Consider the following 25,491-nt stretch of genomic DNA (forward strand, 5'->3'; position numbering starts at 1 on the left):
TGTGCAATCTCTCTATTCAGATAATGACCGAACAGTTATATAATCGATTTTATTTTCGAATAACTGAACCAACCGAAATATTCATAGAAATCGAATTAATCATACCGGTTATTTCGGTTATCGATCGAAATAACCGATATTTTTTAAAAAAGTACGAATTTTAACAAAATAGAAAACAATGCAGAGCTCATAAATAACAAGAAACATTTAACAAAATATATCAATAATAAATAAAATTATTGGATGAATATATATATAAAGATAATTGATATAAGGATCAAGGAAAGAACTACATACCATTTTAGCCCCACAAGACAATTCAATAAAATGATTTCTGAAGCACTACCTACAATTTCTGTATCAAACGAGTATTAAGCTAAAAACATTTTTTTAAGATAGCAAATGTCCAATTCAATCTGTATCCAACCAATAACGACAAATATGGGTTTTGTAGTCGAGATCCAAGAAACTTGCAAATAAAAAATAACACAATATAACTCCAATCAAATTCAAACAATACAAAACATGATACAACCAAACTTAAACGATACACACTTGAAGATATTACACAATCACCAAAACTTAAACATGACGACTATCTTTAAGGAACTATAGTCTCTCATCCTCAAATCTTGACAATCAAAGCAGACGAACACATAACATAGCCTGTCAACGTTAAAAGATCGTCAATCTTTCTTTCTATTTTTGTTCACAAGTCATAGCACTTCAAATATTAAACTAATACACAAAACAAACCTTCACACTTTGGAGGAATATTCAAGCTTGGTGTACAATCTTCCAATCATAATAAAAACACATGACAAAATATATCATTGATCATTCTCATTAACGTAATTCATTTATGAATTATCCACCGGTTTTGTTGAGGAAGACGAGTCCAACCTAAGTTTGCTATCTCTGAAAAAAAAATTACGACATACAAATAAAATAAATTAGAAGTTTATAGCAATAAAGAAAATCTAACTAATTAGGCCCCGCCTTTTGTTATAGATCGGTCAGAAGATCACACGTAACATTGATATATCCTAAATTTTAAATCATTATTCTTCGGAATATATATTGATAAATCTTTGACTTTGGATCCTTATTTTTCAGAATCATTAACAGATGTTATATCTTAAATTAATATTATTCAAAAATGTTGATATATGTTAGACTTTAGACAATATTCTTTGAAATATTAAAAGAACTGATATCTGAAATCTCATATCACAAATTTGGTTAGGTTAATAAAATAAATTCAACTTGTTATTACTTCAAAAGAATCAATATAAAACGAAAAGTTGGTCGGTTTTTTCCCTTCATATTCAAAGTCTCAGTTTAATTAAAGAACGTTGTTATGGCAAAAATGCAAGAGTTCATGAATNAAGTAAAAATTTACGGTAAAAAAGTAAAAATCTCAAACTCTCAAAATTATCACACTACACACTTTATAATATTTTTCTCTCAACTCAATTGTGATTTTCTTCACAAATGAGAGATCTATTTATAGAAAATTTTTACAAATAATCCAAAAATAAAATACATCATTACCTACATCATCACACACCAAATATCAATATTCAACACCTAATTTTACCTAATTTTCAACATTCAACATTCACATTTTCAACACAAATATTTAACACATTTTTAAATAATTTTTCAACATATATTATATTAATTATTAGGATTATCAATAATTGAAACAGTATATAGCAAAAAAAATATATAGAACTGATGTTTAAAAAATGACAGAAAATCATTTATTGAACTGATTTATTAATTTTTAGGATTATCATTAATTGAACCGATGTTAGAACTCCCCATACGATTTTTTTTAAGTTTCTAATTCTTTAACTCTTCTGTGCGATTTCACGACGCATCTGTAAATCTGATATATCATTAATTGAACCGGTATATATATAGGAAGAAAGAAATAAAATCGCAAAATGATGCAAAAATCAAGGGGTAAGATCATATTATATAATTTTCATGAAATAAATCTTTATCAAACAATAGCAACTTACTGGTCCTTGAGCATTACATTTCCATGTAGCGACTGCAAAAAAGAATGAAACAATTAGAAGCAATGAGATTTTTTTCTTTGCCATTGTTCTTCCATATATGCTTAAGTTTTGTAAAGGTATTGCAAGTTTTTTGGCTTTAAATATATGGGAAATTAATAGCATAAATCTTTGTTAGAAAAATATAATCCAAATGATAATTATATATNGTATATGATTTCAATCGAATATGAATTTATTAAACAAATTGTGTGTTACATGGAATGATCCAAGGTCAAAGATTTTTCAATGAAGGGAAATATAATTTTTTAATTTAAATGATTTCTCTAATATTATCTTTTCCTTGTTGATTTGATTTTGTATAATATTTAATAAGATTTTGCCTTTCTAGATAATGAGAGGATTATGCAAATATTATCATAATATGGTATCAATGTTTAAAAGGAGTTTATTTCTAATTAAACTCCTAGTTTCCTTGTGGAATAGGTTTCTTTGTGGAGATAAACTCTAGAAGAGAGAAAGTCTATAAATAAGAGAAACAAGGACATTGTTGCTGCCGTTACACGATCGATCATTCACGCACCTGTGCATGTCGTATTTTTCAGAGAAAAAAAATTCACAAAGACGTTGTTGTTTTGAAGAATGTAGATATCGCGTGTTGCCTTGAATGCTGGAAACATCTACAGACAACATCCGTGACGAAGTTGGCTGAAGATCGTTTTTATTGCTCTAGTTTTGGCATCACGTTTTTGTTGTTTTTTTGAATAAGTTTTAGTCTGATTATTTTATTTTAGAAAGCATTTATTTTCTCAACGTGTTGAGAAAATTGATTTGAGTAGTAATCACTATTGGTGTTGTTTTCGTGTAAACTCATTGGTTTTATAGTGATTATTTTTGCCCTGAGGCACCGATACTTGTGCAAATTTAATCTTGTCCATCGTATTTATTTAAAGTCAATTTGTGTTACAAACTTTAATATTCCGCTGCATGTTGTCTTAAATGTTGTAACATTTAGCACAACACTTAATTCTGATAAAAAACAAAATTTCCAATTTTACAGCGCTACTATTATATTCACTCACATCTGTCAAGCAATATTCCTTACAAGTGGTATCAAAGCCTACTCTTGATATACCAAGTGTTGATTCTGGTTTTTGTTTTGTTTGACAGAAATATTTAAATGGACACATCAATTGCAAATGCAGCACTTCGACCAGTCCTGGATGGAACCAACTACGGCCTATGGAAGGTCAAAATCAAATATTACATAAAATCCACAGATGAATGGGCATGGCAGCGTGTTATCAATGGGTGGATTTCACCGATGATGATAGATCAAGATGGTGATAGCTTGCCAAAACCGGAAACTGATTGGACTGCCGATGAAGTGCAGAATTCGAATTACAACTCAAAGGCCCTAAATGCAATATTCACTTCAGTCGATATGAACATGTTCAGTTTGATCACAAACTGTATTTATGCTAATTATAATGCATGTGATGCTCTCCAAAGACATTTTGAAGGTTCTGAGAGCGTGCAACGAACCTGATTGAGGATGCATACTTCCAAATTCGAGATTATGAGGATGGAATAATCTGAGGATATACTGTATTATGATCGTCGCCTACGGAAAATTGCTAATGAGACGTTCAGCCTTGGAGACCCCATCTCTAATGAAGGATTAGTTAGCAAGGTTCTCAGATGGCTTTGGAAGATCTTATCAGTTCACTTCGCACATTCGAAATGAACATGGACATGCAGAAGAAGGATAAGGGGAAGACGATTGTATTCCAAGTCTCGAATGACTCTTATAATGATCTTTTCCAAATATCCCAAGAGGTTAATGAATCAGATATTTGTGAGGATTCCATCGTCTATATCACAAAGAAATTTGAGGATTATTTGAAGAGAATCAGAGATAAGAAGAAGGCTGGACAACCATGGAATGTATAGTCAGCATACGAAGAGCACTAATATTATCACAGAAAAAATTGAATAGATTCAGAATATCAAAATCATGTCTTTAATATGCAAGACAAAACATGAAACATATTATCACTGAAAAAATTGAATAGATGCAGAATATCAAAATCATGTCTTTAATATGCAAGACAAAACATGAAACATAAATTAAATAAATTGAAATACTAAATGAAAAACATTAACTCTGGAGACATTTAATTGAATACACATTGTTTGTCATCAAATGTTTTGTTATTATTTAGAGAAAAAATAAAGTTTTATTATAAGGACACATACTTATATTTTATTTTAATATATGTATACACATATACATTAAAATAACAAAATATTAATTATACTAACTAATTTAATTCAATTACCGAATGTAGGGTAAAAAAATATTTTTAATTCACAGTTTTAGATATATAAAATATTCATTTCCAATTTTCAAAATAATCTAACATTTGTTATCATTCAAAGTTTTCTTATTATATTTAGACAAAAATATATCTGAACTAGGAGATTTACTTGATAATTGTTGTAAGAATTTACTTATCATTGCTAAAAAAAATTTCCCCACCGATCACTTTCATCTTAGCCATTCTACAAAAATGACCCAGACCTGACCCGCCTTCGCCGCTTACGTCTTCAACCGCCGCCTCCCATCTCCTCCACCTACCGACTATCTTCTTCTGTTTTTCACGCTCTTCGTGATCCCATTCACAGGTTTTGTTAGCAGCCATTCTTACGTTATAGCTAACTGGGTTTATTTAATTGTTGATCTATGTACAGATTGTCGTTGAAATGTGCTTTTTTTTTTGTTATGAGATCCCCTTTCCTTTGTTGGGTCTTATTTTTCTCATTTCGTTTGGTGTTGGAGCTTGATTTGCTAATTTTAAAGTTAGGTAAATAGTTCCGAGCCGATCTGCATGGGGCCTAATTTTCCAAATTTCTAACTTCAATCGAGTTAAGGAATTGAAAATTGCAAAGTGCTAGGTCCGAATATTGAACTTCAATTCTCATGTAACTGATATTTTTATATTTGTTGCTGTTACTATATGTAATACTTCCTTTTGTAAATCGTTGGGTGATTAGCAAAGAAAATGTTGTTGTGAAAAACTTTGTAATTAATGATTTAGTTTTTAAATTTCACAAGGTAAAGAATTTGATTGGTTTACTAAAAAAATCTTTGATCTTTAAATAAGTTTTGGATATAGAAATTTATTTAGACTCGAAAAAAAATATTTTAGAAAATGGCACACGACAACTGTGTAAGGTTGGTCTCACCATTTTATATTCGTGAGCCATATCAATTTAATTCATTTTTATAATGAAAATAATATTTTGACATTAAATAAATACTTTTCATGGATAAGATCTAGTTGAATATTCGTCTTACAAAATTAACAGATTAGATTATCTCATATGGATTTTCTTATATGAAATTTTATTATTGTGAATAAACTCTTTCCGATCTACGTGGAATCTGAAACTTTTGTCCCCATTCGAAGTTATTTTTGATTATATATTGATTTTAAAAAATTATTTCTAGGTGATTTTCACTATATGCTTATTGTTTTTACAATACTGAAATAAAATGTTAAATTTTGGATCAATTAAGATTTTGGTGTTAAAACAAATCTGAAGGCAAAACTGAATTATTCTAAAATGAATCAACCAACTGAACTGAAATAACCAAGTCTTCAAGCTAAATTGAATTAACTAGACTAGACTAAGTCAAGACTAAACTGACGCAAGCCGAAATTTATCAAGTTTACCAAGTCTATCTGTCGAGAAAATTAATGTACATTCTTAATGACATCAGTTTACGTCTAGAAACTTTAAACTGATTATTGGATAAGTTTTTTCATACAAAGCTGACTGCACCAAGTGTACGATTGTCAGAGAATGTTGACGTTTGACAAAAGACAAGCCAACCGACACTTTTTTTAGAATGGATTTTTAAAGCATCTGTAGGTGGATTTTTAAGTCCGACGTCAAATCCCAGGGCTCAACCCTGGACTAAACTTGAAACCTTTGGATTTAGAGTCTATAAATAGAGAAGGAGTTCAGTTTAGTAAAGTTCTACGACCTCTACATAGATTCAAGCATTAAAGTATTTGAGCTAAACTCAAGCATTCAAGTACACTTTGAAAAGAATTGTACCTGATCATTGAAAATATTTAAGTGCAGTGTTATAATTTATTATATTTGACAGCAATTTGTATACTGTTATTCATTCAGTTGAGGTGTAATAGGAGTTTCAGTTTTGGCAGTGTTTAAGTCAAAATTGAATAGGATTTTTGCAAATTGCTTGTAAGAATCAAAGTCTTCTAGTGTTTGTCTTCTCAAAAGGAAGAAGGGGTGACGTAGAGGCTTGAGTTCTCCGAATATACAGAAACAAACTTGTGTTTATTTATCATTGAGTTTACATGGTCAATCTATTTTTTTAAAATTGTTCTACTATGTAAGTTTGGTATCTTTTCACACACATATTTGTTAGCTTGCTGACATCGATACTCAAGAATACATTATATAGTTGCTAACCCGACTGAATTAAAGTCAAACTAAATGAATTTGTTTCAAGTGTTCATTCAACCTCCCTTCTGAATACTCAACCGATCATATCAAGTGATATCAAAGCAAAGCTTATTCTCGACTCTGAACACTTCTTTTCAAATGGTTTCACTCAGCAAAATCTCGATGTTTTCCAAAGAAGGTTTTATTGACTGGAAGATAAAAATACATGCTCATTTAGTTGCTCGAGATGATGATATGTAGTTCTTTATCACAGATTAACCAATGAAGATATTTAAAGCCAATACAACAATAGTCATCACTGAAGGTGCTCCTTAAATGTTATAAAAATCAAGGAGTGAATGGAAGAATGATGACAAGAAAAAATCCAATCTTGATAATGTGACTAAGTACATTCTGTACAAAACTCTTGACAAAAACACACTCAGCAAAATCAAAATGTATAAGTCATCCAAATAAATTTGGGAAAAAATTGATTCAGTTGTGTGAAAGTAATTAACAGAGCAAAGAAAACAAACTCTACGTGGTCATATAGAAATTTGACAACATCAAGATGAAACTTGAAAAATCAATGTCTGATTTTGATGAGAGAGTAAGGGGAATAGTGATTGAATTCAGTGCACTTGGGATTGTGTACAACAACCGAGAAGTAATCTTGAATGTGATTAGAGGACTCCCTAAAGAATGAGATTTCAAGACTATAGCAATGCGTGAATCCAAATATTTGAACGGAATGGAACTTCATGACTTTTTTGCGAACTAATCCAGTCTGGACCCAGGTAGGAAAGAGGAACAAAAGTTATTTTTAAATTAGTAATTGCAAGTCGCTTGAAATGAACTAATAAAAACCTCAGTTTGGTACTTGGGAAGTGGATGTTCAAGGCACATGAATGGAGAAGCCTAACTGATATCCCAAATGATCCAATGTTCTCGACCCAAGATCACATTTGAAGATGCTACACAAGGTAAACCGTGGGTAAGGGGTAAGCTTATCTATGTTAACTTTATCATTGAAGATATACTATTTATTGAAAATCTCAAATATAATTTGAGTAGCATAAGTCAGTTGTATGATCATGGCTATTCAGTTGAGTTTAGTAACCATATATGTACTGTCAAAGATACTTCCGGATGCATTATAATGACTGGTGACATGTGTGGCAACACATACAAAGTCAGTTTGACTAATCAACCGAGTGAACCAGTGTGCTTCATTGCTTCAAATTTACCAAAGAACTTGTTGAGACACAAGAGATTAAATCATTTAAATTTCAAAGTCATTGTCAATATGAGCAAGCATGACTTGGTCACAAACATCTTGTAAGACAATTCAATAAAATGATTTCTGAAGCACTACCTACAATTTCTGTGTCAACCGAGTATTAAGCTAAAAACATTTTTTTTTAAGATAGCAAATGTCCGATTCAATCTGTATCCAACCAATAATGACAAATATGGGTTTTGTAGTCGAGACCCAAGAAACTTGCAAATAAAAATTAACACAATATAACTCCAATCAAATTCAAACAATACAAAACATGATACAACCAAACTTAAACGATACACACTTGAAGATATTACACAATCACCAAAACTTAAACATGACGACTATCTTTAAGGAACTATAGTCTCTCATCCTCAAATCTTGACAATCAAAGCAGACGAACACATAACATAGCCTGTCAACGTTAAAAGATCGTCAATCTTTCTTTCTATTTTTGTTCACAAGTCATAGCACTTCAAATATTAAACTAATACACAAAACAAACCTTCACACTTTGGAGGAATATTCAAGCTTTGTGTACAATCTTCCAATCATAATAAAAATACATGACAAAATATATCATGATAATCCTCATTAACGTAATTCATTTATGAATTATCCACCGGTGTTGTTGAGGAAGACGAGTCCAACCTAAGTTTTGCTATCTCTAAAAAAGAAATTATGACATACGAGTAAAATAAATTAGAATTTTATAGCAATAAAGAAAATCTAACTATAACATTTTTATAAGAAAACTTACGATCTTCTAGGTTTTCCATATCCTCCAAAGTCTCTTCAACATTGATTGGAATTGGGCATGAATGAAGCCAATCTTGTGTGCAAATAAGACTTTCCACTATCTTAGGAGTCAATGAACTCCAAAAAAAATCAAGTACTCGGCCAACTGTACTAAAAGCAGATTCTGTTGTTGATACTTGAATAGCCAACACATCGCGAGCAACTTCAGAAAGTATGGGAAATATATGACAATTTTGCTTCCACCATTCCAAAATATAAAAATATTCAGAATACTCCTCAACTATCTCATTTAGATATTTGTCCAATTCTAAAATATTACAATCACCAAAACTCTGTGCCTTTTGTTTTTTGTACTTCACAAGAATTGATTGTCGTTTTAAATCCGTTTGGCTTGCACTATTTTGTTCAGCGTCTATTACTTGTTGAACAGATAACACTTTTGATTTGCAACTTTGAGGCTCCATCTTTTCTTTGTAATTTTTATACAAAGAAAGCAAAGTTTCTTTTACTGCCTTTCCTATTCTTACACCCATTTAATCTCCATTTCTATCAACATTAATTCAACAAAATCCAATTCGTGTCTTGGATCAAGCACCACCGCAACATAGAGCAAATTATTCATTTTCTCGGGATCTCCCCAGTACTTGTCAAATTTTCTTGCCAATCCTTCGATATTGTGTGAATGAAACTAATCTCATGTACAAAAGTATTGGATGTGACATACAATGAACCTGAAAATTTCAAAGTTAGTTCATAAAATATTTGCAATAAAGCAGCAAAAGTCCTAACATTTTCCCAATCGGCAATAGTCGGCCTCCCATCGAAAGTTCTCATTTCTTTATTAGGTTTATCATCTGCATCGAATACCACTTCTCCATCATCATTCACAACACCAACCCATTTTGTGAGTTGAAGATCCAATTTAAAACATAGATCTTGTTCATCAAATCTTTTGAAAGCCCTTTCAAATTGATAATCTTTTTTCGTAAAGTCCAATTTTATCAATAAAATGAGCTGTCAGACACATATAATTGATCTTTTGAATCGATGTCCATGTATCTGTGGTCAAACAAATTCTTTGTGATGAATTTTTCAAGAAGCTTTTTAAACTCTCTCTCAACTTCATATAAATAAACAATATCACGTGCAACTGTCCATTTTGAAGGGATTCGAAACTTTGGACATGTTATATAGCCATAAATAGTTTAAATCCATCCCCTTCTACAAATTGGAAAGGGAGTTCATCAACCACAATCATTTAGCCAAAACTTTCCTACATACTTCTCGATCAAATTTCCAAGTAGTTAAACATGTCTCACCGTCTTATGCTTTTTCTACACGAATTCATATGAGCCCTCAAACTCGCAGTTCCATTTTTATATGGATCACAATAAAATTCCTTCTCGCAATACTTGCATTTAGCTTTAGTTTCATTTTTAGAATTGGAAAATTTTGTGAAAGGCTCCCATACCTCACTTCTTGGTTTCATTGCTTTTCGTTTGGTTGCCTTCACTTTAGAATTTATACATATTTCTGTTCCATTTGAAGGTTGTGAAATGGAACAACTATCATCAATATCCATAATGGATATGTCTTCTTGCCTTAACATATAAAAGTAAATCATACAATTTTCATAAAAATGCATATGAAAAATATTTCTTGTGAATAATTCAAAATTTAAAATAAAACAGATATAGGAAAACTATATATATCATTTATCAAATTTCAAATAAATTATCAAAAACAGAAATTGAATCATTGTACTATAGCTTAGTTGCTAACTTCAGCTTATAAATACACTATTTCCAACTAATCTCCCTTAACGTTTTTCCCATGTCTCTCGTGAAATTGGCAACATCTAGGTAATTGAAAATAGCTCTTTCACCAACTTCAGAAAATAAATAACGCTCCATTCAGATCTTCACTGATTATACATAAGCCCACAACTACTAAAAAAAAAAAAAAAAAATCACATATCTTCACCTTTATTTAGAACCTTTTGTAAAATATAATAAAAATATTCATCCATCGTCACAATTAAATAACTTTTACATAATAATACATAAATTTTTATGAATATCAGAAAATAATAAATATTTTCTAAATAGTCCAAAAGCTATTGAAAGGAAAATCGGTTAGCATATCATTCATGCGTAAGATTTTCACCTGGCGGTCGTCTGCTCCGAAAACAATCAGATGGCGGTTTTCTACTCTGGAAACAATCAGAGGGAGAGTATGGAAGGAAGCCCAGATCGCCCCTCTATCATGGCCTTCCAAGTTGAAAATTGCAGACAATCTCGCGGAAACGGCAGAAATAAAATGGTGTTAGGACTTAGGTCAAATGTTAGGCTAGACAAATTATATTGGGTTGACAAGTTTGGTCCATGTATAAAAAAATTAAACTTCTTTATAATGTATTTTTAATGTCTATATACAATTTAAATTAATATATTTATTAAATCGATTAATTTAGTTTAACCGAATTTTTCAAATTAAAACTGAAACCGAACCTAGTTAATCGAATTAACCGATTGTTTAAAATTTCAAAATCAAACTTCAGAATTATCCGAATCGAATTTTCGAATTAATTTGGTTTGGTCGGTTAACTAAGTTTGATCGAAATTTTGCACACCCATACTTAGCAATATTATTTATATATTTCCCTCCGTTTAAAAGGAGTGAAAAAATAAAAGAAAATTAGCAAAAATAAATTAATAATAATGTAAAAATATTTAATAATAAACAGTACTAATTATGATTTTTTCTAACATTATTATTTATTTTTTATTAGCAATTTACTTTTTAAAAATATTTTTACTTTATTATTATCATCATTAATTTTTTTCAATGTTATTATTCTTAATTAAGTTTTTATTACTAATTATATTATTAATTCATAATGTTTTCATTTGTTATTTCAAAAGCAAAAAATATCTACAAAATGATAAATTATCAAGTGGAGGAAGTAAATGTTTAAAATAATGGTCTTTTGATGGTAATCCTTCCATTTTTTTTCCTATTTTGTTTTTATTTTTACAGTATTTTAAATTTCAAAACATATTCTCGCATAAAACTCATCAAAAAATATTGTATTAATTAGCTTGAGTATTTTTGTCAATATATATAATCGTTTGTGAAATTAAATATAATTTCATCGAAAATCAGAAACACAATAAGTAGTGATTATTCTTGCTGCCCACACTCTTCTTCATGTACGTTATGGGTAATGGCAACCTCCGTAAGCTGCAAAACATCAACATAAGTAATGATAATAATACTGAAAAAATGGAGAAAGAAATGAAAATTTGTTTTACATGGATCTTGTGTAACTATAACACCAATTCCTTCGAAACAATTGGCGTGCTGACGGCGATATAAGAGATTGAGAACGAATGATGCATGGTTATGCACTGTGTTGGGATAATAGCACTGGGAAAATGAAACAATCGGGGAACAATTTACAAGAACTCCACATGTGTTATCTATAATTGATTGCAAATTATAGTCCGGGGCAGTGGAGACCGCCACACACCATGTCTTTGTCTGAAAATAAAAATTTATATTATATTAATTATTAGGATTATCAATAATTGAAACGGTATATGGCAAAATAAAAAAAAATTAGAACTGATGTTTAGAAAATGACAGAAAATCATTTATTGAATCGATATATTAATTTTTAGGATTATCATTAATTGAACCGATTTTTTTTAATTGATTATCATCTGTGCGATTTCACGACGCATCTGTCAATCTGATATATTGTTAATTGAACCAGTATATATATAAGAAGAAAGAAATAAAATCGCAAAAATCACATGGTAATATCATATTCAATAATGTTAATAAAATAAATCTTTATCAAATAATAGCAACTTACTGGTCCTTGAGCATTACATTTCCATGTAGCGACTGCAAGAAAGATTGAAAAAATTAGAAGCAATGAGATTTTTTTATTTGCCATTGTTCTTCTGGATATGCCAAGTTGTGTAAAGGTATTGCAAGTTTTTTGGCTTTAAATAGATGGGAAATTCGTGGCATAAATCTGTAATATCGAATGAGATTACAGATTCTCATGCGAGACACAATTTAACAACCCTAATATTTTACTAGATTACACACTTTACTAAATAAATTAAGGTAAAGTTTATGATTTCAATCGAATAGGAATTTATTAAACAAAGTACTTCCTGTTACAAGCATGGAATATACACACAATATATATAGCAGAAGACTAAATCCAAATTCATATTCAATATTGTTAGACTTAACCTAATTGTGGTGATGAGATTTAAAACCAGCTGATCTTTAGGCAATATAAAAGCAGTAGTCTTCAGCTAACGAAAACCAGAAGCAGAACTTAGATTTATCGGTCTAGAAAACCAGAAGCAGAACTTAGTCTAAACCAAAGTAACTTAACGTCTTTCGTGCAAACAGAACTAGCCTTGAATGTTACCGTTACTTTATCGAGTACTAGCATTAACTGCACCCATTAATGCTGTATGAAGTTATTTATTACGTCTTACCAATTTTGGTATAATACAAGACAGATTGTTTTGAAGCTTTTCTGCAGGACCCTTTTCAGGTATTAAAGCTGAATATATCAGAAGTCAAAGAAGCCGTTTTGTTTATAGACATTGGGATCAAAAACTTTTGTAAATATACAAGAACAAAGTTGATAAAAAAGAGATTGGACAATACTGATTACAATATACAAAAACGTTGAGAACCAAAAAATCTCGTCTCACAAAAAGCTCAATATACAGAAAAGTAGCACACGCTTCATAGCATATATCAGATCTGTTGAAGATCATCTTGTGCTGCTATTTCTCATACTCTTCAGGAATAGTTTACGTTATTCATATCTTGTTAAGAAGAGTTTGTAATCTGAAAAAGAGTCTTTTCCAGAACTTTGATTACATATTATTTCATTGTGTTGATAAACTAAGAGTTTAAGTAGGCAGAGGGTAAGTCCTGCTGAAGTGGGTGTGTACGAGTGTGTACTGTAGAATCCAAAGTCTTTTAGTGATACCTTCTGGAAATAGAAGAAGGGGAGACGTAGAAGATTTTATCTTCGAACTTCCATAAACAACTATTGTCTACCGCCTACTGTTTTTATCATTTTCAATCATTGAACCATCAGATCGTTTCCGCACTATTCTGTGATTTGTTTGTTGCACACTTGAACAAGATTAGCTACAGTCTCTAACAGGATTTTAGCACCTTCAAAAGAAGAAATCAACAAAGGAAAAAGTTTATTCACTCCCCTCTAAACTTTACATCGATCCCCAACAAGTGGTATCAGAGTTGGATATTCTTGTTCTTGAAAATCTATAACAGATGGCACACTTTAGAAAGGTTCCCATGTTCTCAAAAGAAGACTTCGATGACTGGAAGATCCGAATGCAAGCTCACCTAGCAGCTAAAGATGATGACATGTGGTATGTCATCACAGATGGTCCATTAAAGATTTTAAAGCCTAATACAGCCATTGCTGTTACTGATGGTGCGCAGCAAATGGTTGAAAAACCAAGAAGCGAATGGACTAGTGAAGATAAAAAGATAGCCAATCTGGAAAATGTCGCGAAGGACATACTCTATAAAACTCTTGATAAGAACACTTTCAGCAAGATCAAGATGTGTTCAACTGCAAAAGAAATAAGGGAAAAACTCATTCAAATCTGTGAAGGAAATGAGCAGACTAAAGAAAACAAGTTATCTGTGGCTATGCAGAAATTTGAGAATCTGAAAATAAAGGACGGAGAAACTCTAAACGAGTTTGTTGAACGTTTCAGTAGTCTGGTCAATGAGCTAGCAGCTCTTGGTAAAGACTATGGCAACAGAGAGATAGCGCTCAAAGTAATGACAGCATTGCCTAAGGAATGGGACGTAAAAACTATGGCCATGAGAATATCTAGAGATCTGAACAAATTAGAACTATATGACTTATTTGCAGACTTGAAAGCATATGAATTCGAACTGGAAGTACGAAGTGGAGAAGAGCCATCATCGAGTACACCTACCAAGGCTCTTGCTGCTACTGCTGTTGCTCCTGTTGCAGTTGTTCCAAATGCATCACCTACAATTACTGAAAGCACATATGATAGAATTGCTGTACAAATCAGCAATGATGCAATATCTTTGTTTGTAAAGAAGTTCTCCAGATTCATGAAGAAGAATAACAGAGCGTATCAGAATCCTAACCGAAATTTTAAGAAAGAATCACCATCCAGTGATATGGTGTGTTTTAACTGTGGAAAAATTGGTCACTTTATTGCTGATTGCCCAAAGCCCAAAAACGACGAAAAAAGAAAAAGGAGCACAAGAGGAATGATAAGAAATCCAGAAGAGATCGCAAAGCAATGGTTGCTAAAGAGAATAAATCCAAGTGGGCAGATTCTAGCTCTGAGGCTTCTGACTCAGATGATCATTCCAGCGACAGTGATGCAGAAGAAGTCAAATGTCTTATGGCAGACACTGAATCAACCTCAACATCTGGAGAGGTATTTGATTTTAACTCAAATGAATTTACACGAACTGATTTGGTTAATGCACTGCATGACATGGTAGAAGAGTACTCAAGAATTTCTCAATCATTCGAGGAAGTTAAGACTGAAAATCAAAACTTAAAGGATCAAATCAGTAAGTTTACTTGCTTGCAAGAAAATAACTGTAGTGATCTAAAAGTTGAGATAAGTAAGTTGAAAACTGAGAATGAAAGAGTAAATGCAGAATACCAGACAATGGGGTCTGAAAATCAGAAGCCATCACTACTGGTAAATGCATGGAACAAGTCTTCTGTTTCTTTGGAGAAGATGCATGAGTTACAGAAACAATCTGGAGACAGAAGTGGTCTCGGTTTCAGTAACAATGAAAGCACTTCAAAAACTAATACGAAACCAATACTGGATAAAGGCAAAGGAAAATTCATTTACTTTGTTAAATCCAGTATGGTACATGATTCTGTAGTACCGACTGTTCAAGATGAAAAGTTTGTAAATCAGACGGACAGAAGAAACCATTATGGTCTGGGTTATGTTAAACCTAAGAGTAGAGTCCACCAGAGTGCTGGATCCAGTAGAGGATTCAACTCAGAAGGACAACCCTCTATGAAGGTTAAAAACTACCAGTAATATAATAGCAGACCTGTTCAAAAGAGATACAGACCAGACACCAAGAATAGAAGGGAAGAACAACATCCTAAAGTGCATTATGTTAAGAATAATAGACCTTCTGTTGCACACACAAATGTGGATACCCGAAGTACAAGGTCACCAAGAATTGTACAGATGTGGGTTCCTAAGGGACTGATAAGGCTTGGACCCAAATAGACTGGGTACCATTTACTAAAACTTGTGCTTGCAAGAACAGAAAAAAGTCAAAATCAGCAACTCCACATGGTATCTGGACAGTGGATGCTCCAGACACATGACTGGACAAAAGAGTCCAATATCAGAAGTGATAAGTTGTACTGGACCAAAGATAGCTTTTGGGGACAACTCAAAAGGTAAAATCGTGGGTAAGGGTAAAATTACTCATGGCAAAATTACTATAAATGATGTACTTTTGGTTGAAAACATCTGTTATAATTTGATCAGTATCAGTCAATTATGTGACAATGGATATTCAGTAGTTTTTCATAAGCACATATGCATAATTAAAGATGTGGATGGATCTGCAATCTTAACCGGGAAAAGATAGGGCAACACATATAGAGTTTCTTGGAATGTAGATCATATTAATGTTCCTACGTGTTTAGTTGCCTCTCTCAGTGATAAACATTGGCTATGACACAAGAGATTGAATCACCTAAACTTCAAGTCAATCAATATTCTCAAAAAGCAGAACATATTTGACGGTTTGCCTGATATTAATTTCGTTAAAAATCACGTATGTTCTGCATGTCAACTTGGTAAACAGATAAGATCTAGCTTCAAGAACAAAGGTAGCAAATCAACTTCAAGGTGTTTGGAATTATTGCATATGGACTTATTTGGTCCAATCTCTATCATGAGTTTAGGGGGAATGAGATATACTCTTGTTATTATTGATGATTTTTCTAGATTCACTTGGGTAATATTTCTTGCTGGAAAAGACCAAACCAGTGGCCTTTTGATCAAACTTCTGAAGAAAATTCAAAATGAAAAATCAGTTTCTGTCATTAAAATCAGAAGTGATCGGGGTACTGAGTTTACTAACAAGGTTTTTGAGTTATATTTGGATGAACAGGGTATTCATCATGAATATTCAGCTGCCAGAACGCCTCAACAAAATGGAGTAGCTGAGAGGAGAAACAGAACTCTTAAAGAAGCTGCTAGAACAATGCTAGCAGATGCTAACATCTCTCAGCGCTTCTGGGCATAAGCAATCAACACTGCATGCTACACACAAAACAGAACCATGGTCAACAAGAGACATAATCAGACTCCTTATGAGATATGGAAAGGGAGTAAGCCTAATGTATCTTATTTTCATGTATTTGGTTGCAAATGTTTTGTGCACAATAACGGTAAAAACTATTTGACTGCATTTGATTCAAAATCAGATGCTAGATTGTTTCTTGGATATTCAGCAGTAAGCAAAGCCTTCAGAATCTTCAATAATAGAACTCTTAATGTTGAAGAATCCATTCATGTTGTCTTCGATGAAGACAGCAATGCTCATGAAATTACTAATATTTCAAATCTAAGTAACATGTTAGACAACATTCATCTGGAACTGGACAGTGAAGATGATGCAGAACCACATGTCAACGATGCACAAAATCCAGAACCAGACATTCCTATAGTAGAACCAGCAATACAGACACAGGATGCACCAGAACCAGTAGCTAATACTCCAGAATCTATTGATACTTCACTTGATCATGATCCAAATCCATCAAACCAGGAAGAAATTCCTCTAAACCCTTTTATTTGAAGAAAATCACATCCTCCATCCTTAGTTATCGGAAATCCAGCAGCTCCTTTAAGAACAAGAAGACAAATGCTTAATGAATATATATGCATGCTGCTTTATTTCTCAGGTTGAACCAAAGAAGATTGAAGAAGCTCTTCTGGATCCTAGTTGGATTGAAGCAATGCAAGAAGAGCTGAATCAATTTAAAAGAAATGAAGTATGGTTTATTCAGAAAAAAATTTGAATGAAGAAGGAAATGTAGTTAGAAACAAAGCAAGACTTGTGGCTCATGGTTTCAGGCAAGAAGAAGGAATAGACTATGATGAGACCTTTGCACCAGTAGCAAGGCTTGAAGCTATCAGAATATTCTTAGCCTTTGCTACTTTCAAGAATTTTAAAGTTTATCAGATGGACGTGAAGAGTGCCTTCCTAAATGGTTTACTGCAAGAAGAAGTTTACGTCGAACAACCTCCAGGTTTCATCGATCATTTTCTACCACATCATGTTTTTAAATTACACAAAGCTCTGTATGGTCTGAAACAGACACCTAGGGCATGGTATGACACTCTATCACAATTCCTTGTTAATCATGATTTCACCATTGGCACAGTATATAAGATTTTATTCACTTTGTTAAGAATAAGCACATTTTGCTAGTACAAATTTATGTTGATGATATTATCTTTGGGTCAACTAACCCCAAACTGTGTGAAAATTTTGCTAAGATGATACAGGATCAATTTGAGATGAGTTTGATGGGAGAATTAACATTCATCCTAGGACTGCAAGTCAAGCAACTGGAAACAGGAATCTTCATAAATCAGGCTAAGTATATGAAAGAATTACTGAAAAAGTATGGCATGGAAACATGCTCTGCTGCTTCCACTTCAATGAGCTCATCAACTAAACTTGACAAAGATGAGAGTGGAAACTCAGTAGAGGTAACTCAGTATCGTGGTCTTATTGGCTCATTGTTATATCTTACTGTCAGTAGACCTGATATTATGTTTGATGTTTGTATTTGCGCAAGATTTCAGACTAATCCTAAGCAATCCCATTTTATTGCTGCGAAGCTTATTCTAAAATACTTAAAGGGCACTCAAAATGTCGGCCTATGGTATCCCAAGGACTCATCATTCAATCTTATTGGATATTCAGATGCCGACTATGCAGGATGCAAACTGGATAGGAAAAGCACTAGTGGTTTTTGTCAATTTCTTGGTGACAGATTGATCTCCTGGTTCAGTAAAAAGCAGACTTCCATAGCTACGTCTACTGCAGAAGCAGAGTACCTTGCTGCTGGAAGTTTCTGCTCTCAAATACTGTGGATACAACAACAACTCAAAGATTATAGAGTTCAAGCTTCTGAATCACCCATCTTCTGTGACAATACCAGTGCTATTGCAATCACGCAAAATCCAGTACTTCATTCCAGAACGAAGCACATAGATATCAGACATCATTTTATCAGAGATCATGTGCAGAACAAGGATATTCGTCTGGAATACGTTCCGACTGATTAACAAGCAGCATACATCTTTACAAAACCTCTGCCTGAGAATAAGTTTTCTTACTTTCGAAATATACTTGGTTTAATTGATTTAACTTGATTTTTATTTGTCAGAAATTTAACAGTGGATTGTTTGCAGAAGAATAAGAAGACAATTTTACATCTACTGAAATTTTATTGAGGAAATAATCGATTCCATGTTACATCAGCCAGTTCAGAACCTACAGAATCATGCCACTCAACTATCCAATTGTTTAGTTCATGGATTCTAAGACTAAGTGAAGGATTCAGCAGTAGAGATCTTCTCTAGCTGATGTCATTCCTTCCACAACATCGCATGCAGCAGAACTTGATCAGTAGCTAGCTCTGTAACATGATTGACATCAAATTGTTGTTTGTATCTTCTCGCTACTGCTCTCTGTGCGCGAGTAAAAGCCAAACCATTTTGATAAGAATTCTGGAGATCTTGAATCTTGAACCATAAATATATGACCTTTACCAAGACATATTCCTCAATAGTCTTCTTCAAGTTTTCCAGATAAGGAAACATTTCGTCTGTGACAATGACATGCGTACTGCTACAAGCATCAGAATTGCTTGAACTTGACATATCGAAATGTTATTATCTAACATTCTTTTTTGTATTACTTATAGACATGTGACATTTAATGTTGAAGAAGTTGAAGAGTCTCAAGTCAAACGATACGTCTCTTGATTCTTCTGATTTACCTAGACTAAGTTTTTCGTATCCCTTGTTCTATAACTTTCAATGAAAGCAGTAGATAAACAAAATATGACAAAATGAGATTTTTCATTCATAAAACCAGATACATTACATTACGTTTATCTACTACATTTGTTGATATCAGCAGTTTGAGGTACTTCAGTAGCACTGAGTACTTCAACAGGAATCTAACTAAAGACTGCTGGAATCCCCTCTCTCTTTGCATGGTCGTGATTTGTGAAAGGGATTATTCCACAGTTTAGACCTAATAATTTTGAACAATCTAACTAATTGTTCAGATTATATGCTAAGGAATTTCTTCCAAGTCTTCATATCTTGGAAAAGAATATCTTCCAACTTCTGCTTACGAGAGGCTGGAAGTTGTCCTTGGAGTTCCTCTGCTGATTCAGACTCCGGAGAAGTCTCCGAGAGGTCGCTTGAACTACTCATTTGTTTTGATTTGATAAAAGTATGAATGACTCAGTTTGTAAACTTGCAGATATTTATAGAAGCTGAAGAGACGGCTCTCTGTTTACACGAATACCAAGAATCATTTATTATTCCTTCAGACTTCGTATCTCCGTATTTATTGCATTGATTCAGGGGGAACAATAATCTTTCATATTTTCGTGCTTTGTCAGAAGCAGAAGAGATTTTGTCTGTTCGATAAGACAAAGTGTCTACTGGATTTTGTCAAGAATGCTGAAAATACTTCAGCACCTTATAACTTCCATAGATATTATCATAATACGACAAATCCTCTTCTGGTTATTTCTAGTAACATATTGGACAGCCCGCTCTTTTTCATTTTTGAAAAATAACTTTTCTGACCCTCTGCATAACTTTTCAAATACTCAACCGTAAACATACTGACACGTGTCCTTGTGTTTACACTGATGGCTGTACATTTTGAATATTAACCGTCTCTTATTTTTCTTCACCTTTACGATTCCAGACTTTCTTGCTGCTGCTTTCTCTTTTTTAACATAATCTACTTCGAAATTATCTCAGAAGAAATGGCTGGAGCTTACACTCTCAATGCTTATCAAGTTAACTTTTCATCTGTACTTACCATTAAAGATGAAGGACTTGTTCAAATGTTTAAGGCTGTTGAGAAATCAGCTCTTCGAAGGTTTTTGGAAGCACCTGCCATTATTTATAAGACAGCACTCCTGGAATTCTTCGCCAGAGCAACTGTTCAAGACGGAAAGATCATTCATTCTCAGGGAGATGCATCTATTTCTATTGATGTTGCACTACTTGGATCAACTTTCTTTCTTCCAATCACATGTACCTCTGAACTGTCAGGCATCACGAAGGAAGAAATTTCTATTGCTCTTACTACTTTCTTGGCTTCTGGAGAGGAACTCTCTCCCTCTTGCTTCAAGAAGCTTCTGAAAATGGAGTACCAAGTGCTCGCTAACATTGTGGCGAAGGCACTCCTCGTCAAAGCTGGTACTTTTGATCGATTAACAAAATAAAAGGTTCAAGTGATGGTGGCAATCACCTCGGATATTAAGGTGGATTGGAGTTGGTTTCTGTTCAAGATTATGAGAGAAATGGTTTCACGAAAAAGCACTGGTTTTGCTGTTCAGATCAGTCAGATGCTGAAGGATGCTAGTTTTTCGTTCATTACTGATCAAGATGCTTCTTCTGTGACTATGCAGGCCGATGCTGATAACGTCCTTGCTCTACGGCCTAAACCAATTGTGGCTGAATTTGTTTCAATGAAAAAAGAAATTGGGGATGCTTTAGCCGCTCCTCAAAAGAAAATCAAAAGGAAGAGAGTAACTGTGTTGACTGATTCAGATAAAACTGTATCTGAAGAATCAGTTGCTCCTACTCAAGCCTCTCTTTCAGTAGCCACACCAAGCAAAAAGAAGTCCAGAACCACCATCCGTATCAAGAAAACCGCGGCCATTGCTGATTTGGATACTGTCCCGTTGAGACAAGTATTTCCATAAGCCATCCAAACCAAACCTAAGTCTGTTTCGGAACCAGTAGCGACCCTCTCTCAACCAGCAGTTATTTCTACTGTTTCACAACCAACTACTGCATCCTCTATCATCAAACCAGCAACCATTATTGCTCCATCAACATCAACGTCAGAACCTACTTTCAGACCTGCTACTGGAGTTGTGATTCGAGAATCATTGGCCGGATCATCCACTACTCGGTCGTCACTGCCTATTCCTACAGGAAAAAGAAAGGAGAAGTTGTCTGACGAACCCCCAATTCAACGCCCCAAAACCACAGTGCAAACTGGCCTTGAACTTCACCTTGAAGAGATTGAAAAATCTCCCAGGGAAGATATGTCGTTCTTTGATGAATGGCTAAAGATGAGAGCATTTCACCCTTTCACTTACTTACGCACTGCAGGCGTATTTGCACAAATAGTGAAACTTGAGAAGAGAGTTTTTGCTATCGCAAAAACCAAAAATGTCATAGAAGCCATGAATCGCAGAAATTATATCCTTGATCAATTGAAACAAAAGGAGATGAACTCTGTGTTGACAACTCTAAAGTCAAATTTTGATCCAATGAGTCCTACTGCTCCTCATGATCAGGATATTATTAAGCTTATGACTGATCAGCTGCAGTCTTTGATTGAGCAGATTCGAGCTCAAGAGCAGGTTTTTGCTAAGCCTATGTCTTACAGGTTAGGCATGGTTCCCGAACTTCTACAGATACAGCCAGTTGAGGAAAGGATCACAGTTCCTTCCGGAGCCAAGGTCTCTAGTACTCCTGCATCACCAGACCTGCCTACTCAATCATCATCTCTGATCTCTGTTCGAGAATTGTCCTCAGTGGATGAAGTAATTTCGTCTATTGTTCTTACGGCTGCTACTGCACCTACATCAACTCAAGCTAATGAAGTGGTATTTTCCGAAACTCCAACCGAACCTCAACACATGGAAGCATCAGATGACAACCCATTGCCAAATCTTGAGAACTTTTCTGCTAAACATCAAGCAGAATGAAAGCTCTATTGAATACTTCATCTGACCTTATCCTTTCAGAGCAACCACCGGAAACCACTGAAGCTGCTCACCAAGATGATAGTACAGCGCCTGAACCAATTTTTGAAGAAACTTCTTCTGCTCCATCTGCTGCTGAGGAAACTACTGCAGCACCTCTTGTCTCTACTGCTCCAGAACTAAGCTCTGTTGAACCTGGCCCTTCTACTGGTCCAATGGATGTGATTTTTCCCACTGCTCCACCAGAACTGGAAACTTCTACTGCATTGGTCATATCCATTTCTGACTCAGCTGCTGCTCGTACCGCTGAAATCAAGCAGCGTATGCTCACAAGAACTCCATCTCCAGAACCAGAACAGTTTGATATCGAATTTGAGACTGATACTTTGCAAAGGAATCTCAACAATCTCTCTGAGAGGAGAAGTCAGTAGTTCTAAGTTCTTCCGAGACCGTATATCTAAGGAAATATCTAACACGGCGGAATCTGTGAGTAAAATGTATGCTGAGACCATTGTTTTTCGACAAACTGTTTCCAGAAGCCAAGGTATCATCGTGCTCGGTCAAACTGACATACTCAAATGACTCACCGAGCATGATGAAGTTATTCGTTCAGTCTCCACCACCATGGAATCTATGGATCCTAAGATTGAGTCCCAATCTCAATCTCTCAATGCTCTCAATGAACGAGTATCTAATCAGGCACCATATCTTGAAATGCTTAACAATGGTATTCTCAATCTTTCTGGCCACTTGAATGATTTGCTTGCTCGGGTTCTGGCCAATGATGCCAAAAAGAGGGAAGCAGAACCAGAAGAAAGACAACCAGAAGGAGGACAAGCAGAAGGAAGAATAACTGCAGATATGGCATAATCTTTTGCCAGAAGATATCAAGATGCTCAGAATGAAGAAACCATTTACAGGGACATGGGCACCGATGATTAAAACTTTCGTTGATTATCTTAATATAATTATGCTTTATTTTGCCATTTTTCAATATCTAGGTTTTGGCATCACCACAAAGGGGGAAATTGTTAGACTTAACCTAATTGTGGCAATGAGATTTAAAACCAGCTGATCTTTAGGCAATATAAAAGCAGTAGTCTTCAGCTAACGAAAACCAGAAGCAGAACTTAGATTTATCGATCCAGAAAACAAGAAGCAGAACTCAGTCTAAACCAAAGTAACTTAATGTCTTTCGTGCAAACAGAACTAGCCTTGAATGTTATCGTTACTTTATCGAGTACTAGCATTAATTGCACCATTAATGCAGTATGAAGTTATTTATTACGTCTTACCAATTTTGGTATAATACAAGACTGATTGTTTAGAAGCTTTTCTGCAGGAACCTTTTCAGGTATTAAAGCTGAATATATCAGAAGTCAAAGAAGCGTTTTGTTATAGACGTTGGGATCAAAAATTTCTATAAATATACAAGAAAAACGTTGATAAAAAGATATTGGACAATACTGATTACAATATACAAAAACGTTGAACACCAAAAAATCTCTTGTCTCACAAAAAGCTCAATATACAGAAAAGTAGCACACGCTTCATAGCATATATCTGATCTGTTGAAGATCATCTTGTGCTGCTATTTCTCATACTCTTCAGGAACAGTTTACGTTATTCATATCTTGTTAAGAAGAGTTTGTAATCTGGAAAAGAGTCTTTTCCAGAACTTTGATTACATAGTATTTCATTGTGTTGATAAACTAAGAGTTTCAGTAGGCAGAGGGTAAGTCCTGCTGAAGTGGGTGTGTATGAGTGTGTACTGTAAAATCCAAAGTCTTTTAGTGATACCTTCTGAAAACAGAAGAAGGGGAGACGTAGAAGATTTTATCTTCGAACTTCCATAAACAACTATTGTCTACTGCCTACTGTTTTTATCATTTTCAATCATTGAACCATCAGATCGTTTCCGCACTATTCTGTGATTTGTTGGTTGCATACTTGAAAAAGATTAGCTACAATCTCTAACAGGATTTTAGCTCCTTCAAAAGAAGAAATTAACAAAAGAAAGAGTTTATTCACCCCCCTCTAAACTCTACATCGATCCCCAACAAATATAGTTGAAATTTTTTTGTATAATTATAAAGATTCAACTATAATATCTCATTTAATTAGAAAGATTTTAACTATTAATTAGGATTTAATTAGTCTTTTGCTATATTTTTTGTATATTCGATGTAAACAAATTTATTTCTTTCTATATATTATATTACAATATCATGAGACCATATTAATTATATTGATTTTTTGCGGCTTATGGAGGTTGCCATTATCCATAACGTACATGAAGAAGAGTGTGGGTAGCAAAGAATAATCACTTCTTATTGTGTTTCTGATTTTGGATGAAAAATTATATTTAATTTCAATTTTTCCATTACATATATATTTTACTGTTTAATCTTTTATTTTAACTAGTAAATTATGTACACACATTGTGTGTATAAAATTATAATCATAATTTAAATAATATTTTTTTTTATTAAATGCTTAATTTTATGTTTAATTTAATAATAATTGATAGAAATTAGTTAGAGATCATAGTGCAATTTGAGATGTGTAATACTGAAAATAAGTTGTGGCTATTTTGAGAAAAAAATGTTTGTGTAAGAGCAATTTCGGAAACAAAATATGATGTCCTCTAGGTGGTCGATTCTTTATATAATGGTATAGATAATCTAACTAAATTTGTGATATAATATTTCGGATCTATTTATGCTTTCAAAAGAATATTTACCTAAAATCTAAGATTTATCAATATTATTGAAAATTTTGATTTAATATATAGCATTTGTTATTGTTCGTGAAAAATATGGATCCAAGGT

At 33.4% G+C, this 25,491-nt stretch overlaps 2 long non-coding RNA genes across 3 annotated transcripts; both read right to left on the reverse strand.

Annotated features, from left to right (window-relative positions):
- Positions 1–484: 484 nt before the first annotated feature.
- Positions 485–11,099, reverse strand: LOC140962571 (uncharacterized). Of its 2 annotated transcripts, none has more exons than XR_012172584.1 (3): positions 8,552–11,099; positions 8,443–8,458; positions 485–903 (listed from the first exon to the last, which is right to left on the reverse strand). It is a non-coding gene; the product is annotated as an uncharacterized lncRNA (long non-coding RNA). The 2 variants fall into 2 exon arrangements; XR_012172583.1 differs by lacking the exon at positions 485–903 and adding an exon at positions 7,953–8,206 and having other exon boundaries at positions 8,297–8,458.
- A 454-nt stretch (positions 11,100–11,553) lies between these two features.
- Positions 11,554–12,562, reverse strand: LOC140962735 (uncharacterized). Its single transcript, XR_012172604.1, has 3 exons — positions 12,431–12,562; positions 11,865–12,093; positions 11,554–11,793 (listed from the first exon to the last, which is right to left on the reverse strand). It is a non-coding gene; the product is annotated as an uncharacterized lncRNA (long non-coding RNA).
- Positions 12,563–25,491: the final 12,929 nt, after the last annotated feature.

Source organism: Primulina huaijiensis, chromosome 17 (genome assembly GCF_012295235.1).
Source record: "Primulina huaijiensis isolate GDHJ02 chromosome 17, ASM1229523v2, whole genome shotgun sequence".
Taxonomy (NCBI): domain Eukaryota; kingdom Viridiplantae; phylum Streptophyta; class Magnoliopsida; order Lamiales; family Gesneriaceae; genus Primulina; species Primulina huaijiensis.